The following is a 17,935-nucleotide window of genomic DNA, read 5'->3' as shown; positions in this document are numbered from 1 at the left end:
TTACACCAGGACCACACTGGAGAAGCCAGTTCTCTCAACTATGGTCACTGGTTTTATACAAGATCAAGCTAATTCTTTTTTAGGTGGGTTTGGGAAATGACTTTGAGCAAATGTATTTATTCTCAGTATATTTTCAACAGATAGTTTTGTTCCAAAAAATAATCTCGTGGCTGTTCTTCTAGACAAAGCAGAATCACTAATAGGTATTTGAAGGTCTGATCTGCCCACGGCATAAGCATACAGCTGTTGGGCCAACAGGTCTGTAGTTAGTAAATGAGGCAAAGGTCAACTGAAATGTCTTTTATGTAGTATCTAAGCCTGGAAAGAACCCGGACAGAACAAAGAAGACCCGTTAGCACAGCAGCAATCCTAAGTGGGGATGAGTCCAAGGGCTCCAGACTTATTCCCTGAGACGCTAAGGCTCAACTTCTGTACTTATTTTGCTTCTTATTTGAAAAGCCTCAGTGACTTGTCATTCTCTGTTTTTAATCTTTTGCCACAGGGGAGAAGCTCCTTTAAAATATATATATATATTATATATATATATACACACACACACATATATAATTTTTGAGGAAAAAATATATATACACATATTTTTGAGGAAAAAATATAATACATATGTATTTTTTGAGGAAAAATATGTATACATATATATTTTTTGAGGAAAAGTATGTATACATATATATTTTTTGAGGAAAAAGTATATGTACATATATATTTTTTGAGGAAAAAGTATATATACATATATTTTTTTGAGGAAAAAGTATATATACATATATATTTTTTGAGACGGAGTTATAATTGTTACTTGATTTGTTTTTCATGCCTCTCAAAGGCACCTAATCTGCCTGAAGTGTAATTTTAATACCTTTAATACTCTTCAAGCAATGCTTTAGAGATTCAGATCATTTTCTTGATGTGAGGTCATCTGCAGCGTGTGGCTTCTGTGGTCACCACAGAGGCAAAAGATGGTGGAGGAGGCATAACTGCTTCAGCTCAGAAATGACACTTTATTTCTTTGTTCCTTTTGTGGGAATCAATCTCATGGCCCTACCTGGAAGAAAGACAGCGTAAACAATTGTTCTTTTTTTCTTTTTTTTTTTTTTTTGAGACAGAGTCTCGCTCCGTCACCCAGGCTGGAGTGCAATGGCGTGATCTCTGTCACAACAACTTCTGCCTCCCAGGTTCAAACAATTCTCCTGCCTCAGCCTCGCAAGTAGCTGGGGTTACAGGTGCCGGCCACCACGCCCAGATAGTTTTTGTATTTGTGTGTGTGTGTGTGTGTGTGTTTCTATTTTTATTTGTTTTAAGGAATTTAACATTTTTAAAACTTCTTTCATTTTTAAAAATATGGATCACTTCATGAATTTGCACGTCTCCTTGCAGGGGTCATGCTAATCTTCTCCATCATTTCCACTTTAGGATATTGCCACGGTTTCTACGGGACTGAACAAAGGGGGACCCACACAGGAATGAAAACTTAAAACAAAAGTAAGTATTTTAAAGGAAGGGGCCAGGGGAAGAAGAAGAGCACTCGCAGCTTCCGGTGAGCATGAACAGCACCTGAGCTTCCACAGCCCTTCCTATTTGTTGAGTAGAGTGAGCAGGGAGGAGGAGGTAATGATTGCTCAGCTGCTTAATTGATCACAGGTTCATATTATTACTAAGAGGCTTCAGATGTGCCCTGTAGATAATCACAAGAAACACTTGTGCCTGGGTCGTGACTGCCTCAGCATTCCTTCTGGGCGGTAGACGCAGTTTGTCAGTTTACCAGTTTGCCAACGTTCTGCTTTTCTGAGAACAGTTTGCTGTTTACTCATATACCCTCCAGTGGTATACTGAGTTGATCACAACCCTCACTTTCTGCAGCAGCCACTAAGGAAGGCGCAGAGGGACTTCCTTTCGGCCTGAAACAGTATCTGTGCTGCCAAAGTGAGTATGGAATTTTAAATTTTCATTCTTAATCTCTTCCTTCACCCACTGGTCATTCAGGAGCATGTTGTTTGATTTCCATGTATTTGTATAGTTTCAAATGTTCCTCTTGTTATTGCTTTCTAGTTTTGTTGCACTGTGGTCAGATAAGATACCTGGTATGATTTTGATTTTTAAAACATTGTAGAGACATGTTTTGTGTCTTTTTTTTTTTTTTTTTTTTTTTTTTTTTTTAGTATTTGTTGATCATTCTTGGGTGTTTTGCGGAGACGGGGATGTGGCAGGGTCATAGGATAATAGTGGAGAGAAGGTGAGCCGATAAACACGTGAACAAAGGTCTCTGGTTTTCCTAGGCAGAGGGCCCTGCCGCCTTCAGCAGTGTTTGTGTCCCTGGGTACTTGAGATTAGGGAGTGGTGATGACTCTTAAGGAGCATGCTGCCTTCAAGCATGTGTTTAACAAAGCACATCTTGCACCGCCCTTAATCCATTTAAGGCTGAGTGGACACAGCACATGTTTCAGAGAGCACGGGGTTGGGGGTAAGGTTATAGATTAACAGCATCCCAAGGCAGAAGAATTTTTCTTAGTACAGAACAAAATGGAGTCTCCTATGTCTACTTCTTTCTACACAGACACAGTAACAATCTGATCTCTCTTTCTTTTCCCCACATTTCCCCCTTTTCTTTTCTCCCCCTTTTCTTTTTGACAAAACTGCCATCGTCATCATGGCCCGTTCTTGATGGTCGCTGTCTCTTTGGAGCTGTTGGGTACACCTGCAGAAAGGCTGTCACTTCACACTTGGAAGATTGCACAGCGGCCAGGCAGAGGCGCTCCTCACTTCCCAGACGGGGTGGCGGCGGGGCAGAGGCGCTCCTCACATCCTAGACGGGGCAGCCGGGCAGAGGCGCCCCTCACTTCCCAGACAGGGCGGCCGGGCAGAGACGCTCCTCACTTCCTAGACGGGGTGGCAGCCGGGCAGAGGCTGTAATCTTAGCACTTTGGGAGGCCAAGGCAGGCGGCTGGGAGGTGAAGGTTGTAGCGAGCTGAGATCACGCCACTGTACTCCAGCCTGGGCAACATTGAGCACTGAGTGAGCGAGACTCCGTCTGCAATCCCAGCACCTCGGGAGGCCGAGGTGGGCAGACCACTCGAGGTCAGGAGCTGGAGACCAGCCTGGTCAACACCGCAAAACCCCGTCTCCACCAAAAATACAAAAACCAGTCAGGCGTGGCGGCGCGTGCCTGCAATCCCAGGCACTTGGCAGGCCGAGGCAGGAGAATCACGGGAGCCCGAGGCAGGGAGATTGCAGCGAGCTGAGATCACGGCAGTACAGTCCAGCCTCGGCAACAGAGGGAGACCAAAGAAAGAAAGAGGGGGAGGGGGAGTTTTTGTATTTTTAGTAGAGAGGGGGTTTCACTGTGTTGGCCAGGCTTGTCTTGAACTCCTGACCTCAGGTGATCCGCCTGCCTCAGCCTCCCAAAGTGCTGGGATTACAGACGTGAGCCACTGGGCCCAGCCTAGAAATTCTATTTTATTGTATATATTTAAGGTACGCAGCATGACGTTACAGGATACATACAGACAGTAAAATGGTTGCCATCGTGAGGCAAATTAACACATCTACCATCTCAGATAATTACACCTAATTTTTTGTGTGTGGCAAGAGCAGCTAAAATCTACTCATTTAGCAGGAATCCCACATACCATACAATTTTAACTCTAGCCCTCATCTTGTGCCTTAGATCTCTAGACTCTCTCATCCTAGTAGCTGCTACTTTGTATCCTCTGACCTAAGTGTCCCTATTTCCTCCTCACTACCCTGTCCACTGTTTTATTCTCTGTCTCTGTGTATTTGACTTTTTTTAAAAAGAAAGATCCCACTTAGAAGTAAAATCATGCAGTATTTTTCTTTCTGTGGCTGGCTTATTTTACTTAGCGTAATCCTTAGCATATACTTTCTCTCTTCTCTTTACTGCCTCTCCTGTGAAGAAAGGCCTCCTGTAACTTGCAGTAAAAGATTTTAAGAGTATCATTAAGAAAATTTGTTATTGCCTCCAAAAAGTTTAGGATATCAGGGTAGTAGGACTCCTAGAACTATAAAAGGTTGATTTCTTATTCTGTTTTACTAAAGGTTATTCAAATAATTAAAGTAGCTGGGAAGAAGTTTTTGGTGAAAAACCCCAATTCACGTATCTCCTGTAGATAATAGTTTTGTCATTTCCCTTAAAACGTTACAGAACTCATTCAATACATTCCAATTGCTTTTTCTTCCTAGCAAGATATCATAACACTGGCTTTTTTTTTTTTTTGATGGGAACCCCTTTGATGATCACCCTGTGTACACTTTTCATTTAGAAAATAATTCAATGAAAACATTTTCTAGGGTCAGGCCCAGCGCTGCTCTTCTTTCTGTGTTCTTATACTAGGAGAATTTGCCAACTCCCCAAATTTCAAATTCCATGGCCGCCTAAGAATATGATCCTAACCTTCATATTTTAGATAATTTGCACTTTTATGCAATTTTTTTCTCCATAGGATCAATATATGTAAAATGAGACACTATTCTTCCTTGATTAGTGGGGATTACAAAATGATAAATTGTGATTCTTAATGAGAACATTGATTGAAACCTTTTAGTAAAGATATTTATTAAAAATATTTACTCCTGGCTGGGTGCAGTGGCTCACACCTGCAATGCCAATACTCTGGGACACCTGGGTGAGGGGATCACTTGAGGCCATGGAGTTCCAGACCATCATGATGAGACCCTGTCTCTACAAAATAAAGATAAAAATAATTAGCCAGGCATGGTGGAGTGTGCCTGTAGTCCTAACTACATGGGAGGCTGAGGCAGGAGAAGCACTTGAGCCCAGGAGTTCTATGATCACACCACTGCACTTCAGTCTGGGCAAGAGAATGAGACCCTATCTCTAAAATAAAGAAAATAAGATACAATAAAATAAAACTATTTACTCCTATAACAAAGGATAATTTTGTTACATGTGGACAGCAGGAAGGTCTGACATAAGTTAGTGCTGAGGTTTGGCTGTGTAGCCCCCAGTCTCCTGTACCCTGAAGCTGTATCAGGTCCACACCCTACTGAATGCAGCCTGTGTGAAGTGGGTTTGCCAGGGTGAGAAGTAGCATCGTGTTACCAAACCACCTTTTAGAATAAAATGCTCCAATATTAGGTAGAGAGACTGCTTAGAAAGTCAGAGCATTTTTCCCAAGGTTACTTCTCTATTATTAGAAAATAAAAAATTAAAAAAAAAAACTCTTGCACATTTGCACCAGATTGAAAGTTAATAGAAAGTTCATCCTCCAGACGTCTCTTTAGGTGAATCTGCCATATATGCTCCAAATTAGATTCTCTCTTCAATTTCCTTGTCTCTTCTAAGGATATTACCATTTTTCCAATTACTTTCACTCAAAACCTTGGAGTTCTCTGTGACAGATCTCTCTCCTTTACTCACTCTGTCAAAAATTAAAAATTTCTTGCAATTCCCCCTGACACCTTCCAAATCCCAGCCTGCAATGATTCATTTTCATGCCACTCAGCAAACCACTTGACTGGATTTCAAGAATGTTGTTCCCACACCACAATTCTTCTCTAATTATGGCACCAAATAAGAATCTCTCAAGGAACATGTCACTCCTCAGCTGAAAAATCCAAATTGTGTCTCTGTAACATTTTGAAAACAAAACCCTCCTTTCAGAGGTCCACATGCTGTCCATTGGTCCTTATTTTCCATCTTATTTCTCACTGTTTTCCAAAGTGAATATGAGGTCATATCACTCTGATATGACCACTATCTTTATTCTCCTTGAATTCATCGTTTTCTCTTTTTCATTAAATTCACTTACTCTGATTTTATCTCATTTCACATTTGAAGCTTAGACAACTAGCCAGGTTTTCAACAGTCTCTCATGGCTTCCAACTCTGATATTAACCCCAGCCTGGCTCTCAATAGGCATTAAATTATACCCTTAAGATAGTGCTAGTATTAAGATAGTGAAGATATTAAGATAGTGAAAAGGTTGCCTGAGCACATGTACTTTAACCTGGGATCCGCTGGATTCTGGAGGTTTCAGACCCTTGTATCTTACTTGCTGGTGACCTTCCTCTTGAGCCCTATCCGTTGTTTCTGAAACCGCAGCCTGTTCCTTCTCTTTACTAAATTTGATCACATCTAAAAATAAAATTCCTTTGAGTTCCTCCTTCTCATCCCAGCTTCTGAGCCTAATCTAGAAACATGATTTTACCCTACAACTGTGTCTGATGTGAACTATTTTGGGCATAATTAGTCAATAGGACGGTATGATTGTTTTCCTGTAACCGACCTAGGCTGAAGTGTTTTGAACAAACTGGATACATTGAAAACAAGACAAAACAAAACCCTAATACATTAGTTAAAGTCTGAAGCAACACATCACAATGAGATGAAGTCAGATTAAGTGTGGTTTCCTAATTCAATTTAGATACTAAGTCCAAGGCTAAAATTTAAGACTGAAATCTTGGTATAATTCCTTGAACATAAATCTTGTACATTGGTAAACTCTTTGCTTTTTGTGTTTGTTTTTGAAAGCAAGAAGCGTCCATTTTCCATGTATGTGTCTTCGTAAGTTCCGGCACAGAGTGTACTACCTTTTCACTATTTTATATTTTTATATTATTTATCTAAGATGGATGTTGTTAATCTGTTGCCTGCAAACAAATTCTGGCTATCTGATTGTTTTTGTAAATAAATTTTATTGGAACACAGCCATACCCATTTAATTACATATTATTGTTTACATATTGTCTGTGGCTGCTTACCCTGGATTGCACAGTTGAGTAGATGTGACAGAGCTGATGTGGTTGCAAAGTCTAAAATTTTTTCCATCTAGTTCTTTAGAGAAAAGTTTGTCTACCCCAGATTTAAGAAGACACTATGACAAAAAGAATCCGTATACCTTTGGCCTTCTGAAATTGAAATGATATGCATCACGAGGCAACAATTTTGAGTTGGCAAGTGTAAAATGAATAACAGTGCAAATAATCACTTGGGAACCAAGTCAAATCTTTCCTCCTCCATCAGGTTTTCCTTCCTATCCCCACAAAGTTAATTGCCCCCTTCCTTTGTGCTACAACATGTTGTTGTAACAATGAAAACATTAATGATTGTTGATGTATTTGGCTTCCTAATTAAATTATGATCTTTACAGGGGCAAGGAGCATATTATATTTATCTTGACTCACTCTAATGCCTACAGTTGTGGTGTGTATGAGCTCAATAATTTCTCATTGCTAGAAAAGATGAGTGGATGGTTTTTGTAAGTAAGAAATTGCAGTCCAGTGAAAAACAGCTTTTAGCATTTCTACTTATTTTATTCCCTTGGAATTAATACTTACTTTATTCTCTCAGAACTTTGAGAAATATTCTCAATAAATGGGCTAACCATGCAGGGTTAGAGATGATGATGCAATCTTACTTTTCAAATTTTTTTTAGAGACAAGGTCTTGCTCTGTCACCCAGGCTGAAATGCAGTGGCTTAATCCTAACCCACTGCAGCCTCAAACTCCTGATCTCATGTGATCCTTCTGCCTCAGCCTTCCAAGAAGCTAGGATTATAGGCACACACCACCATGCCTCACTAGTTTCATTTTTTTATTTGTATTTTTTTGTAGAGACAAGGTCTTGCTACATTGCCCAGGCTTATCTCGAATTCCTGCCCTAAAGCAATCCTCCTGCTTCAGCCTCTCAAGGTGCTGGGATTATAGATGTTAGCCACCATGCCTGGCCACACAACCTTATTTACAGACATTACCTGAAGAGAAGACACAGGTTGAAATCACTAACAGTTTTGTAATAAAAGGTTTTAAAAGGCGTGTAGATAACTTCAGTTAATTTAATACAGGATATTGGTAGGATATACCTGTCCTACTTTGAAAATAGCAATTTGTCTTTTTGTCAAGCAGGTTGACTGTAAATATCAAAAGCAAATTACTGATTGGGATAAATATTGTTCAAGCCTAATTGTAGAAACCTAATGTTCCTATAAATTGGGCCATGTGTCCAATCCCAGTCACTTTCCATTTGTTTACTTGTCTATTTCTTTATTTATTTAACCATCAAGGATGGATTATGTATCCTGTATCAGGGACTGGATTATGTGCATTTACTTACAAAATTATCCAAAAACTCTGAGAAGTAAATGTGCTTAGTTTTTGTTTTTAGGTTGGAAACCCTTACAAAATACATAATTTCCTGTAGGTGTAGTGGCTAGAGAGAGATCAGATCTTACTATCATCATGTGGTTTTTGCTATCACTGTCCATCAAGGTAAATTCAGTTAATTCATTTAATCCTACTGGAAAGGTACATGTCTCTTACTAGTCCATGCACATTACTTGTTAAACTGTAAAATCAGTATACTATTTTTCTTATCTCTGTTATAACAAATTAACACAAATTTAGTTGGTAGAAAAGACACAAATGTATTATCTCACAGTTCTGGTAGGTGGGAATGTTGGATACAGTGTGGCTCAGCAAGGTCCTTTGCCTGGAATATCATAAGGCCCAAATCAATGTTCCTTGATTCCTACATTCTTCTGGAGGGTCTGGAAATTAATCTGCTTCCAAGCTCGTTGAGGTCATTGGCCGAATTCGGTTTCTTATTCTGCTAGGTCTGAGGTCCCTGTTTCCTTGTGGCTGTTGGCTGGGAGGCCATTTCTCCTGGCTGGCTGCTGGCTGGGAGGCCATCTTCTCCTTAGGGAGGGCTGTGATCCCCTTTATTTGTCTCCTCTCTCTTTAAATGGGCACTGACCAGAAGAGTCCTCACGCTTTGATTTAACTGTCTAACTTCCTCTTCTGCTGCACCCTTCTTGCCTCCAAAGAGAGAAACATCTTTGTTTTTAAAGGCACATGTGATTAAATTGTGCCCACTTGGATAAGTCACAAAAACCTCCCTTCCTTAAGGTTCATAGCTTCAGATGACATCTGCAAAGTCCCCTTTGTTGTGTAAGGTAACATTTTCACAGGTTCCAGGGATCAGGGAACATCTTTGGCATGGACATCTTTGGGGGTCATTCTGCCTACCACATTTGGTAGGATCCCTTTCTTAAAGAATTCTTTAGACTCAGTTATATAAGCTAGAAATGGCTTGATTGTGCTGTAAGAATAAATGACCTCACAGTCTCATGGAAACATAGTTTATTTCTTGATCATGCTTCATCAAAGTTTGGTTTCTTTTCTGCTCTGCATCATCTTTTCTCTAGGACCCAAGGTGGCAAAGCTTCCTTTATCTGGAAAATTGTTAGTAATCGTGGCCAAGTAAAAAGGGATAAACCTTCTGCCCAGAAATGACACGCACACATCGCTTCTCACATGTCATTGGCTGAGGCATGTCACATTTTGCATAATGCCTACCTCCCCCATGAAAGTCAAGGCAAAAAGGAAAATTTGATATTTGGTGCAAAATAATATAATCTACCCTAAAAAACAAGCTTCTTATCATTGCTAAATCTTCTGTTGAAGACTAGTATTGTCAGGCAACACCAATTCCTTACTATTAGGTGAGAATACATAGTGTTACAAAGGAATTTTATTTCTAGTACTGAGACTCTATGTAGAATATTCAGACTATTCATAGCAAACTAGTACCCAGGGGATAAAACAATGAAAGAAATAGAAGGAAATACTTCAGTAAGGACACCAAAGAAGTCAAAAGTTACAGACATGTTGCAAGTACAATCAACATGAAAATTATTTTGCTTATATTTTATGAAGTCCTAAATAAAGACACAGAAAATACCAAAAAATAATTGAGAAAATGCTGACAATCCTCCAAATTAAAGACATTTTAAAATGTTAAGGATTAGAGTTGAGTTGTTCTATATGTTATCCAAATAGTCTTCCCATTTTAACTTTTGATATCAAGACAATTGCTCTAATCTCAAGCAAATACTAGTTTTTCTTTACAGAGAGAAAAAAAAAAATCCAAAAGGAGTGACTAACATTTACTTAACACCTCCTGTGAGCCTTACGAATGGAAGGAAAAGTTTTTGTTTGCTCCTTCTGCTTTGCACCAAGCCCAGCTGGTATTATTCAAACATTATGAGATGATTACCATCAGTTACAGTCCACTTTAGTAGGGTGGTTACAAGATTCATACCTATGTGTTTGACTGTAGGTGGCCATGAGAGGAAACCATTGAAGGGAGGAGCTACTGTGTATCTTTGTAATAGACAATTGATGTTCTGCTAGTATGTGGAAGACCTGGTTGTTGTGGAGGTTGCAAAGATAAATACGCAACTGTCCTAGACTTTAAGAAACATGTTTATCTCTACTATCTTGAAGTCTTTGGTAGTTCATGTCAATTGAGTTGCTACCATTTTGTGCATCATTGTTGTATATTTATTATTATCTTTTTGTGAACATGCAGGAAAACCTGGCTCAACTGTCCCCTCTTTTGACATGCTCTCTGCCTCCCTTGTCACTCTGAGTGATGAAGACTCACATCTTCTCTGCTCCGTTAGGACCATTTATCAGCTGCCTCAGCCTCCCAGAAGTGCTGGGATTACAGGCGTGAGCCACCATCCCTGGCCAGTTGCACCCTTGTTTTTGGCATTTGGCTCTATCTTATGTAGGTCAATTTCAAAGAGTTAATCATGACCCATACTTGGTACTCCTTTTGATTTGATAGTGCCTCCAGATATGGGCCACCATCTCTGCAATTCTGCATTAATGTGGCATTTGATTCCATAAAAAAGGCAGTTGAATTTAACATTGTTATTGTTGCTATGGCTGTTCTTAAGTACAAGATATTTTGCCAGCACTAGTTGTTGATTCCAAGATTGTGCCAGAGAGCTCACACTCTGGGTTGGGCAGGGAGATATCAGTACATATAACTTCACAAGACAGACAAAGGTGGAAGAACTCACTTGTTCATGCCTGTTGCTGTGCATGCTCATGCAGTCCATTAGTGGGAATCCTTTTTGAAAGCCTCCAGCATTTCTTTTTGTTTTTATTGAGACGGAGTCTCGCTCTGTCACCCAGGCTGGAGTACAGTGGCGTGATCTTGGCTCACTGCTAACCTCTTCCGCCAGGTTCAAGTGATTCTCCTGCCTCAGCCTCCCCAGTAGCTGGGATTACAGGCGCATGTCACCACCCCTGGCTAATTTTTGTATTTTTAGTAGAGACGGAGTTTTGCCATGTTCGCTAGGCTGGTCTCGAACTCCTGACCTCAAGTGATCCGCCTGCCTCGGACTCCCAAAGTGCTGGGATTACAGGCGTAAGCCACCGCGCTCAGCCCCTCCACCTTTTAAAAACAGAAAATTCAACTAGACTCCTAAAACATATTTCTAAAGGAGTAAGTTGTAAGTGTAATGTTTAAGGCAAATAAAGTTTAATGCAATTCTAGTAGCAATTTCTGAAGCTCTTTAATTGGTGGAAATAAGCTAACACTTTTCACTTGGGGTAAGGGCCAAGAGTAACTTCTTTAAAGACTAAACAGTGAGAAAATAGTTCATGTATAAAAATAAAATGTCGGATTACCTATTTTAATTTGGAGTCTATAAGAAAATCTTGATTGTAAAGGATAATTGCAGCCATAGGTGTATGATAATACTGTCATTTAAAATCATTCTGATAGGGAAAACTAGGATAATGGATTTGGAGTGGTGACAAATCACAGGTCACAAAGTGCTCTGTGTCTTTTAATTCATTTTTTTCATTAATTGTTGAGTGCATATTAAGTCACAGGCACTGTTCTAGGCTCATAATATTAAAAATAATAATAAAATATGGGCCGGGAGTGGTGGCCCACACCTGTAATCCCAGCACTTTGGGAGGCCGAGGCCGGTGGATCCCCTGAGGTCGGGAGTTTGAGACCAGCCTGACCAACATGGTGAAACCCCATCTCTACTAAAAATACAAAAATTAGCTGGGCGTGGTGGCCCATGCCTGTAATCCCAGCTACTCGGGAGGCTGAGGCCCAAGAATTGCTTGAACCTGGGAGGTGGGGGATTGCAGCCTGGGCGACAGAGTGAGACTTTGTCTCAAAAAAGAAGTATAATAATAATAAAATATGGCTGTGTCTTAGAAGATTACACACTGCGGTAGGGGAGCAGTTATAAACCAGCATGGAAAGTGATACAGTGAGGGTGATGAAAAGTCTGGGGATCGGTAGATGGAGCACCAATTCCAGGCTGTCCAGATGTGGTCTCTGGAGCACCAAACAACCAGACAGAAACCTGAAAGAGAGTTGGAGATTGGCAGCCAATGGCATTGGAGAAGGGGAGATGGGAGGTGTCCTTGGAGAGGAAGCCATTTCAGAACAATGTGACCTTAAACGAACTGCACGTGCACACTGGGGCTGGAAATCCGAATAGGAGTTGTATCAGGAAGGGCAAGCCATAACGAGCTTTCATGCATGAAGTCGTGAGTCACGGGAAGATTTCAAACAAGGGAATGAAACAATCGGATTTGTGACTTTGACAGATCGCTTTGACAGTGGAGTGAGATAGGAATCAGGAAGATAAATTAAGAGGTAATCTCTGTAGCCCAGTAAAGAAACAATAAAATCTTCAACTGAAGTTTCAGCAGTGGAAACAGAGATAAGTGATTTGTTTAATGAGAATTCACATCACTTGGGGACATAGAGAAAGAATTGAACTTGGAGAAAATGAGCCAAGATTATTCCCCAAATTCTGGCTTGAGCAACTCAGTGGGTTCAACAAATAAAGGCTATAAGAAGAGATGCAAGTTTAGGGGAAGGGAAGAGAGTGTGGGTATGAAAGTAAGAAATAGAGAATTTAGAATAATTTCACGTGTTTAATCATATTTAATAATTACTTGTCAATAGAGTGAATAAGGGTGACTTTCTCACTACATTCAAAATAAAATAATTAATTTTTATATGGCTCTACTAGTAAAATCGAAGTTGACATGAAATAGTCATGAAATTAGTCAACCATTTAAATCCATGCAACTTTTAAACATTTAAACCCAATGTTTGTCATGTATACACAAGTGATTCTGAATTGCCATTCATTTTCCATAGCTTTCTAAACAGATGTTGAATTGTGTTTTCACTGAATTCTTTAAACTTACTTGTCTTGTGCAACACCACCACAGTGATTTTCTTGTCCTGGAACACTTATTAGAATTGATGTAGCTCAAAATCAGATTTAATTTTTGTATTTATTGCTGGATCTTGCCTGTGGCCATTATTACTAGGATGTTTTATTGGTGATTTTCTTTTCTTTTCTTTTCTTTTTTTTTTTTGAGATGGAGTCTCACTCTGTCGCCCAGGCTGGAATGCAGTGGCACCATCTCGGCTCACTGCAAGCTCCACCTCCCGGGTTCACACCATTTTCCTGCCTCTGCCTCCTGAGTAGCTGGGACTACAGGCGCCTGCCACCACACCCGGCTAATTTTTTTGTATTTTTATTAGAGACGGGGTTTCACCATGTTGGCCCGGATGGTCTCAATCTCCTGACCTCGTGATCTGTCTGCCTTGGCCTCCCAAAGTGCTGGGATTACAGGCTTGAGCCACTGTGCCCGGCCTTTAGTGGTGACCTATTTTTTGTTTACACTCTTGCTCTTCCTCTCTCTCACTCTTTCATGTATCTATATCTATCTCTTTTTCTCTGTCTCTCTCTATATGCATTCCATTTTTTTAACACTTCCTTAATTTCTAGTGATATATTTTTTCCTGCTGCAGTTCTGGAATCAGCCACTACTCATGAGCCCTGGCTCCTTTTGCTGGTGCGTGGTATTTAAAAACAAAGATCCAGGCACCAGCTGTGCTCATTGCTAGAGTGGCACTGCCTCTATCCCCTCTCAGTGAAGAAAGCTGGGACACACCTGTAGCTAAACTAACTCATGCATACACACACAACTATATCTGCATCTATGTATTGACATATATGCTTTAAAATATGAGTCCATATTAAGACCTCTGACCACAATTCAGCACTGCAGAGTTCATTTTAGCCCTTCTCCTTTTTTATTTGTAACTTCCTTCTTCAGTAGTGAGAAACCTGGCTTTATTATTTATCACATCTTTACTAATCTGTTCAACTCTAGTGTACAACTAAAGCAGTTTCAGAATTCTTAACCAAAACTCCTGTGAGAAACAAATTTATCAACTAGGATACAGTGTTTGTGTACTGTTCCTTTTTCCCCTTAGCCTTACAGTATCCAGTCAAAACAGCATTTTTCCAGAGTTAATTACATCAGTTTCTTCCTCCTGCAGCCACCTTAAGTATGATCATGTGGTTCATTTGTAATACAATTTCTTCACATTCCAGTAAATTTTAAAAATTAATGTGTAATAAAATTCACTTTTTGTGGTGTTCAGGTCTGTTGGTTTAGACAAATGCATAGAGTTGCATATCCACTGCAACACTTCAAACAATTTTTTAAAAATCTCTTTGTTTTTTATATAAAGATGAGGTTTCACTTCGTTGCTCAGGCTGGAGTACAGTCGTGCAATCATAGTTTACTGTAGCCTCAGACTCCGGGATTCAAGCAATCCTCCTGTCTCAGCCTCCTGAGTAGCTGCAGACTACAGGTGTGTGCCATCATGCCCGGCTCAAACAAAGCAATTCTATCACCCCAAAATTTCTCCTTTGCTATTCTTTTATAGATTAACTCTTGCTTCCATCCCCCAACCCCAGCAACCACTGATTGCCTTGGGATAATTCGTCCTTTTTTAAAGAGTATCATATAAAATTGAATCATATAATATGGAGTTTTTCTGGTCTTGCTACTTAGTTCACTAGCAGAATGCATTTAAGATTCATCTTTGTTATGTAAATCAATAGTGTGTCTATAAAGTCTAGTATAGCTGTATTAACAGTTTGCTTTTCCATTCACTAGTTGAAGGACATTGGGAGTACTTTAAAGTTTTGTCAACTCTGAATAAAGCTGCTATAAATCATTGTGTAAGACTTTGCAGGAACATAGATTTTTATTTCTCTTGGTTATATAGTTAGGTTTGGTATTGCTTTTCTATAGATCCTTTGAGATTTTCTATATAAACAGTCATGTTGTCTGTGAATCGAGAATTTTATTTTTTCATGTTCTTATCTGTATGATTTTATTTTTATTGTCTTGTTGCATTGACAAGAAATTTTAGTACAATGTAAAATAGGAGTTTAGAGAGAAGATTTCCATCCCTCATTCCCAAACTTAATAGAAAATTTTCAGTCTCACCATTAAGTATGATCTGAACTCTAACTTTTTAAAATGGTATTTTGTAGATGTCTTCATCAGATTAGGAAGTTCCCTTCTATGCCTAGGTTGCTACAGAATTTTGTTTCTTTTACCAGGAATGTTAAATTTTGTCAAGTGATGTTTTGGCATCTGTTGAAATGGTCATTTATTTTCTTCTTCAATAGTCTGTTAGCATGGTGAGTTTATTGATTGATTTTTTGAAAGTTAAAGCAGGATAGTTTAAATTTACTGTTTTTACTTTCTTACTTCCCATTCTCCTCTCAACAGATGGCTATCATCCATACCTCTCATGTCACATAGCTCTTTTGCTAAGCTAATGCTCTTCATTTTGTATAATGTTTTCAATCTTTATTTTACATGATGTCTATTAAACATGGCCACCTTCTAGAAATATACTTTCCTGGTTTTCTTTTTTTGTTTTATGGTCACTGCCCCCAATTTCCCTTGTCTTCCTAGAGATGTGTACCCCCTTGGATTTCATTTTCTTGCTTTGTCTATATATCTATTTATCTGTCTATTTTCTCTGCAAGTCTATGTTTCCAATAATCATATACACTTAGGTGACTGCCAAATATAAGTCTCCAATCTAGAACTGTCTCTGGTGAGATCTATGTCCAACACATTTACCTGCATATTATTTTGTAATCAATGTGTATTACCAAATTGACCATGTTGCTCTGCCTCAATTCTTCATAGCCCCTTACTACTTTTAGCCTAAAAGTTATTAACCTATGAACTCTAAGCCCTACTTAACCTTTCAGATTTATGTCTTGTTTCTTCCCTAGTTATACTGTTAGCTTAATTATACGGAATATTATCTGTTTCCAGATCAAATCACATTATGCTATGTCATGACTCTGAGCCTTTGTACATATTGTTTTCTGTCTGTGTAATGCTCCTCCCTCTTTAAATTTCTTCTCATTTTTCAAAGTTTAGTCTATTTCACCCTTTGTGAGGCCTCATATCTACACCTCTCTGCACTGTTCAATGTCAGGCCACTGATGATTTACTCATCTGTGCTCTCATATCATCTATTCACAACTCACACTATTATGCTGTAATGTCGTAATTGGTTTACATGTTTTTTTTTTTCCACACCCTTCTCCCTATACATACATCTCAGCTACTGGATTTTGATAGCAAGGACTAGATACTGATCCTTTGGCACCTATAAAGGCCCTGATACATAGCTGGCAATAAATCCACATTTGTTGAATGAATAGTCTTAGACAATCTTGAGTCCTAAAAATTTTACCACTATAGGTTTAAATAAGACCTTTGTATGGTAAATTTTTGGCAGAATATAACCAGCAAACTAAGGTGGGAGGTTCTGGCTGTATGCTGAAAAAGAGAGAAAACATCAGTGACGAGGTGGAGTGTTGAGGGCTAAGTCCAACCTTAAGAAACATCACATAAATCTGGGTCAGATGAGGGCTTTGTAGGAATTGAATATCACCATGCAAAAATTTTTCAGATAAAGAGAGCACCGGAAATGTGATGGGGCTCTGCCAATGGAGAACAGCGTAGAAGATGTCAACAGCATATATACGTCAATTTAAAATGACTGTTACTCAGCTAATGGCTTCCTATATCATATGCCTCTATGACAAATTTGTGGAGGCTACGAGTATGAAATGACTCACATCCTAAGGATGAAGTACCATTTCTAATGAACCCTTGATGACTGATCATCGTAAAATCGATGCTGCATGACAATCCAACTTCCTTCTTGCAAAGGTTTTGGAGGGTCATTTCTTAAACTTTACCCCTTATGCCGAAAGAAAGTTAAACTTTTGGTTTAACTTTTAAAATCTATGTTTTAAAAAAATACGATTTAAATACAGAAGCCACTTTGGAAAGCATTTGCTTAATTAAATTAGGCTGTAGGCCAAAGACAAAATAAGGGTCAAAGATCTCAGACTGGAAAAGCAGCAGAGCGTGAATCAGCATCTTATTTATAATCACACTTGAAAATCAAGGTCATTTTTGTTCTGGTAGTATGAAGGAAGCTCTGGGTTTCAATAAGAACTGTAGTAGAAACCTCTTAACTGTCCTCCACTTAATCTACTTTCTGGAGTAACTGACGCTTTGTGTTCCCTGTCTAAAATGTAATGACTGGGGCCACTGACATGCTGAAGCTTGTGACTATGCCCCAAAACCGGGGTTAGCAACTATGGCCCATGAAGAAAATCTAGCACACTGCCTGTTTGGCTATTATTTCATTTTCTTAAAACTTGTGATGAAATACACATGAGAGTCACCATCTTAAACATGTTAAGTATACAGTTCAGTGGTATTAAATGTATTCATAATATTGAACAACCATCACACCATTTATCTTCCACTTTTCATTTTATAAAACTGAAACTCTGCATCCATTGAATAATGACTTTCTAATGCCCCTGTCAACCACCATTCTACTTGCTGTCACTGTGATTTTGACTACTACAAAACCTCATATAAGTAGAACCATACTACAGTATTTGTCTTTTTGTGACTGGCTTATTTCAATTAGCATAGTGTCCTCAAATTCATCCATGTTGTAGCGTGTGTCAGAATTCCCTTCTTTCTTAAGGCTGAATAATATTTCATCGTTATGTATATGCCACATTGTGTTTATTCATTCCTTCATCAACAGACGCTTGGGTTTGCTTCCATGTTTTAGCTACTGTGAATAATGCTGCATGAGTGTACAAATATTTCTTCAAGATGATGCTTTCAAATCTTTTGGGTACATACCCAGAAGTGGAATAACTGGATCCTATGGTAGTTGTATTTT

At 39.1% G+C, this 17,935-nt stretch overlaps 1 non-coding gene across 1 annotated transcript; it reads right to left on the bottom strand.

The window, feature by feature from the left end:
* Window positions 1-1,347: 1,347 nt before the first annotated feature.
* On the bottom strand, window positions 1,348-1,449 carry LOC112207080 (U6 spliceosomal RNA). The gene has a single exon (XR_002941555.1). It is a non-coding gene; the product is annotated as a U6 spliceosomal RNA (small nuclear RNA).
* Window positions 1,450-17,935: the final 16,486 nt, after the last annotated feature.

The sequence above is a fragment of the Pan troglodytes genome, chromosome 1 (genome assembly GCF_028858775.2).
Source record: "Pan troglodytes isolate AG18354 chromosome 1, NHGRI_mPanTro3-v2.0_pri, whole genome shotgun sequence".
Taxonomy (NCBI): Eukaryota; Metazoa; Chordata; class Mammalia; order Primates; family Hominidae; genus Pan; species Pan troglodytes.
Note: the sequence above shows the minus strand (reverse complement) of the source record. Positions and strands in the feature narration are given on the sequence as shown.